Source organism: Hipposideros armiger, unplaced genomic scaffold, assembly GCF_001890085.2.
Source record: "Hipposideros armiger isolate ML-2016 unplaced genomic scaffold, ASM189008v1 scaffold_1238, whole genome shotgun sequence".
Lineage (NCBI taxonomy): Eukaryota > Metazoa > Chordata > Mammalia > Chiroptera > Hipposideridae > Hipposideros > Hipposideros armiger.
In genome coordinates this window covers 32,412-38,291 of record NW_017732588.1, presented here as the reverse complement: position 1 = coordinate 38,291, position 5,880 = coordinate 32,412, and the positions used below count along the sequence as shown (strand labels likewise).

Sequence of the window (5,880 nt, the reverse complement as noted above, 5' to 3'; positions counted from 1 at the left end):
TCACAGAAAAACAAAAATTTACATTCACGTGAAAAGCTGTACACAGGTGTATAGTAATAACATTATTTGAATTATGCCATAATGGGAATTACCAAAAGATTCTTCTGTGTGTGAATAGATAAATAATATATGGTGCATTCCTACAATGAAAACTATTTAGCAATACAAAGGAATGTACCATCCATATATACAACAACATGAATCAATCTCAAGGGAATCATGTTGAGTGAAAAAAGCCAAACTCAAAGCTTATGATTATATAATATTACATTTATTTAGCATTCTTAAAGTAAAACAATATGATGATGAGAGCAGATCAGTGATTACTAAAGATTAGAGCTTGGGATGGGTGTGATATCTAAAAGGGAAAAGTAATTAGAGAGTTTCTCTGTGGTGATGACATGTCTTTTATCATGATTTTGGTAATGGCTACACAAATCTATACATATGAAATTTCAAAGAACTATACACCAAAAAGTGTACATGTGAAATCTGAATAAAATCTGTGCATAACAGTATTGCACCAATATAAATTTTCTTGTTTTAATAATTTACTATGACCATATAAGTTGTTATAGTTAGTAAAAGCAGGATGAGTGATTCAAGGGAATCATTAATTTTTCAAATTTGAAGAGTCGAAGTATTTGAAAATAAAAGTTTAAATACAATAAAACAAAGGATACTTTTTATTTTATCATTTGCCTAAAATAGAGGAAAATTACTATGAAATTCAACTTGGTCTTCTTCATCACCTTTGTTTTCCAATTTGACTGTTACTATCTGTACATGTACCTTGTAAAAAAATATAAAATACTTTCAACACTAATCGTAATATATAAAAGTTCCATTTTCCTAATTACTACAAAACTCAATAACCTTTCTGAAAAGAAATGGGATTTAAAAAAAAATCAAAACGTCCTTTTCGGCCGGGACCGCCATCTTCCAGGAATCCGTCAAGATGACCAACACACAGGGAAAGAGGCGGGGCACCCGCTCTATGTTCGCTGGGCCTTTTAGAAAACATGGGGTTGTTCCTTTGGCCACATACATGCGAATCTACAAGAAAGGTGATATTGCGGACATAAAGGGAATGGGCACTGTTCAAAAAGGAATGCCCCACAAATGTTACCATGGCAAAACTGGAAGGGTCTACAATGTTACTCAGCACGCAGTTGGCATTGTCGTAAACAAACAAGTTAAGGGCAAGATTCTTGCCAAGAGAATTAATGTTTGCATTGAACATATTAAACACTCTAAGAGCCGAGACAGCTTCCTGAAACGGGTGAAGGAAAATGATCAAAAAGAAGGAAGCCAAAGAGAAGGGTACTTGGGTTCAATTGAAATGCCTGCCTGCCCCACCCAGAGAAGCACACTTTGTGAGAACCAATAGAAAGGAGCCTGAGCTGCTGGAACCCATTCCCTATGAATTCATGGCATAAATGTAAAAATAAAAGATCTCTATTGTTAATATTTCTCTTCATTGAGAAGCATGGTGCCCCGCCCCCAAAGAAATATTCAAAGAAAAAAAAAATCAAAACAAAATGCTGAGCAAAAAGTAAATTTGTCAAATAGCCATCTTTGCTTTCTTGTCCAATTAGTATTTTATCTGCAGCTTCTTCTTAGGCTACATTATTTTAAAACATGGTTAAGTGAACAGGATAGATAATGACAGAAATAAAGTCATTTCAGAAGGAAAGACTAGAATTCCACCACCAAAATAAATAAAATATTGGGAGATGATTCTCCATTGGGTCTCTTACATTACTGCCTTGTTTCCAGCAAAGGCATTGGCCTCTTGTGGTTTGTACTATCTTTTTTACAGATGTTTGTATAGCAATCACCTTTAGAAGATAGAGGTAGGTTCTCCCCTGGGGCTGAGGGCAGATTTGTTGCCTAACCAGTACTAATAAAGATGATCTTCCCTCCAGGGCAAAGGTTGGGCAGGTTGCTACTTAAGGTCTTATGGAGTTGGTGGTTTCCTGAACTCAGAGTTGCTCAGCTGTGACACACACCCACTGTGAGCATATCACCCACTGAGTCCGCTTCCACATTGCTTGCTAGTGACTTAAGGGGAACACGGAGCACTGATGTGATTGTCAAGCTCATGCTGTGTGCTGTGCTGTTCTCTGTCTCTGACCTGGGCAACTATGAAACTCCAAGTTACCTCCTTGGTTTGTGACTAGGATAACAATCTCAGGGGAAGGGGTTTGAGGATTACAGGGAATTATATAGACTTCTTTTGAAATTTCAGGATTCCTTCTTGTCTCTTCCTCAGCATAATGTATATTTCTGTACCCTATAATGGCAACCCAGACCAGCCTAATGAGTACAGTCTATGGATGGTGGCCTGTCTAGAATGAGATTAGCAGATTAAAACTTAATTCTGGTTGCTGTTTATAAATATGCTCTTGTTTCTGTTTCACTTGACTCTTGCAAAGTTCTGGCTGGAGTAGGAGAAGCGTGGGGGAGAAGAAAAGGTGAAGTTATAGCTACGCCAGATTTTGTGGATGTGGAGGGAGAGCAAAATCCAGTACCTGGAGAGAAGACCTTGGACTATGGGAAGTATGGGAATGAAGGTAGGGATATTAATGATCTTTCAGATCTGCCTCTGGAGTCTTTCTCCAGAATGTAAATATCCTGGTGCTATTCTGCATCTTTTCAATGATGTTTTAAAAGGAGGGGATCCAATTTGAACATGCCTCTCGTTGCCTGCTGTCCTGTGGTTAATAAAGTCCTCTCTCATTGGCCCAAAGTCCCATACCTTCTGCCAAGATCTAGGAAACTCTGACAGGTATGCTCATTGGCATGCAAATAGGACCAAATCTCAGATTATTGGCAGTTTTGACAAACACAAAATAACTAAGTGGGCCTACTTTATATTCTGGTTTATATTTATAATTATATTCTGGTTTTCCAAATTTGAAGATATAAATATAGAAATAAAAACATAATACTGGGTTCTAGATTACTTAAACAGTGTTTTTATATGTGGTTTATCACTGAAGCTCACAAAGGCATATGATGAAATGTATCTGATGTCCTGTCATGCATCCTCGTGGCTTCTAATTCTTGTGGAATCTATGGCGGACAATTAAACATGAGCTTTGATTCTCCATTACTGACAGCACTTCACCTTGAGCAAACGAAATCTTGTTCAGTAGTCATTGTTGCCATGCAGCTGTCCAGCAGTCTGTCGCCCCTGAGCTTACCTGTAAACTGACCCTTTTGTGGACACTGCTCATAAACCTTGTGTCTCCCTGTTTGGCCCCAAAAGATGGCTGGTTAGCCAACGATGGGTAAGATTCCTCAAGGAAGGAACAACTTAAGACAGGCACAGTCACATGGGGGCCATCAGGAGAAATCTCGGGGCTGATGGAGGTGGGCATAGGTCCTCACCCACTCCCAAAGACACTGGAGGTCTTCTACCTCTGTAGCTACATTTCTTCCCGCAACCTGCTTGGGAAGTGATCAGATGATATCATAGTATCTGTCCTCAGCATAATAATCTTATCTCCCTGGAGTGTATGCCTATGGGTGTGTGAAGGCAGAGCATTTGTCTAATCCCTGTGGGTGGACTTTTGGTAATAGCAGTTTGCAGGCATGGGTAATCTGGCTTGAGCAAATTCTCAGGATTGAGACTCACAGACTGTGACTAGAACAATGCTACTTCCGGGTATGTGGAGAAATAAAAGCAGCATGTTGGCCCGATTCGGGGCTGTCAGTTCTGTGAGGCTGGAGACCCTTGGCCCTGCTATCATTTAACTATTGGCTGCTGTTTATTTTCTTCTTTAACCCTTCGTTGCTCCATCTCGTTCTCTCACTGCCCTTGTTTTGCAGGACACGACAAGTCATATACAAGTTTGTAAAATAAATGTACCAAAGACAATTCAACCAACAGAGTGGTCCATCCTCAGGTAGACAGTTCTTACAAGCATTCCATATGCTTCTCAGAAAGTTCTAAGGAGAATCAAGCCCCAGTTCACACCAGTTGCCTTAGTAACATGCCTTATATAGGCTTTTCCTCCTTTCTTTACTCTTCTTCATCCCTCACTATTGCTTCCTGAAATAGCCACCTAAATTGCCTACCTAACTAAATACAAATACTTGTCTGAAGTTCTTCTTTTGAAAAGTACCTAACTTAAAAAAGGAAATAGCTCATTTCACAACAGATATGTTTCGGTTGCATATTTATAAACTTTTTTTTTCTGTTTAAGCAAAATCACATATTTCTTTGAAATTAAAGATTTATATTACAAGGTGTAATTTGAATTTAATTTTACAAAATTAATATAAACCCCTCAACCTGGTAATAATACTATTTTACATTGCAAGATGATTCTACTGACCAATGACCATTAGGATATATGATAATTCATTAATTTACATTGAAACGCATTAGAAAGATGCCTGAACAAAATCAAGAGTACAACCCCTGGTTTGGCACCAATTCAAAATTATTATTTACTGCAGAAGAATACTACATCTTAGACCTATTTAATATTAGATACTCAAGGATATTCTTAAAAAGCGGGATATTCTTCCTGCAACCTGCTTGCATTAAAACTTTGATGCTACCTTCTTGTTTTTGTGGAAAATCTACATTAGACCTGATAAGACACAAAATAAGGCCTATTCATAAACTATTGGATTCTATTCCAGTTGCTATGTGAGTTGGATGACATTTACATGAACTATTCATAAACTACTGGATTCTATTCCAGCTGTCATGTGAGTTGGATGACATTTACAGAACTCACATGAGTAAAGGAATCAGTGAATGCTCTACAAGGAAGTAGAAGGTGGAGATGAAAGATAGAGGAGTGGAGCAAAATCTTACAGAGAAGTTAATGGTCCTGTAATAATCTATTGAAGAGCTGGAGGAAGTATGTGTCCTGTGAAGTTTTTTTTTGTTTGTTTGTTTATGCTTTGTTTTGATTTTTGTTAATTACTGTTGGGTGTGGGAATACAAGTCATTCATTATTAAACTCTCTCTATGATAATACAAAATTCACTAATAGTGGTGAAGAAATCCCCTAATTTGTATCTATATCCATCAGTGATCATACTAGATAGGCTAAACTGATGAATAATAAAAACTAGCTAACAAATACACAGTAATCTCTAGATAACAAAGCACGTTTATATAAGTTACCATATTTAATTCTTATAGGTTCCTAATGAGGATAAATGAAACAGATAAAATTGCTCACATTTTACAAATGCTGCTTTTGAATGTCAGATAAGTGATTTTTCAAATATTTTCATAAAACAACTAGTAGGATACAAAACTAGAACTCAACCCAAGGTATTCTAACCCAAGTTCCAGGCGTTTCTCTGTAGTCATTATAATTATGCTTACTTGGGGGTCATATTTCTTTCTCTGACAGTAACAAACAGAATTTGCGGAAATCCAGGTTTGGGGAAGCCACTTTAAATCCCTCATAGACTCATTAGAGAAGAAATAAACTTTGGCATTTAGAGGACACAGAGTCATTTTAAGAAGGGAGGAAACAATCAGAAACATATTAGCAGTTGGCCCAGAATTCCTTTGCTAATTCCATTTATAACGTTTTCCTACTCAACTACTAAAACTATTTACTGTTTTTTCTTATTTCTATTTGACCCACCATCTCAATGGGTCATCTTTTGATTCATCACACTCCTCTTCTAGTTTGCCACACTTAGTCAGGTCTTCCCATTTCCCAAGAACCCACCTTCCCAATAAACTCAAATAACAATGATAGACAATGATATATCATCATTAATTTTAAAAATAGGATTAAAAAACAGTCATTGTGCAGTGAGAATATCGGATGAACAAGAACACCTAGATAAAAGTAGCCAGAAAGCTCTCATTTCTGGTATATTTCAGAAAAATCA

At 37.2% G+C, this 5,880-nt stretch overlaps 1 pseudogene; it reads left to right on the top strand.

The window, feature by feature from the left end:
* The first annotated feature begins 958 nt into the window (after positions 1-958).
* On the top strand, positions 959-1,445 carry LOC109376922 (60S ribosomal protein L21 pseudogene; annotated as a pseudogene).
* Positions 1,446-5,880: the final 4,435 nt, after the last annotated feature.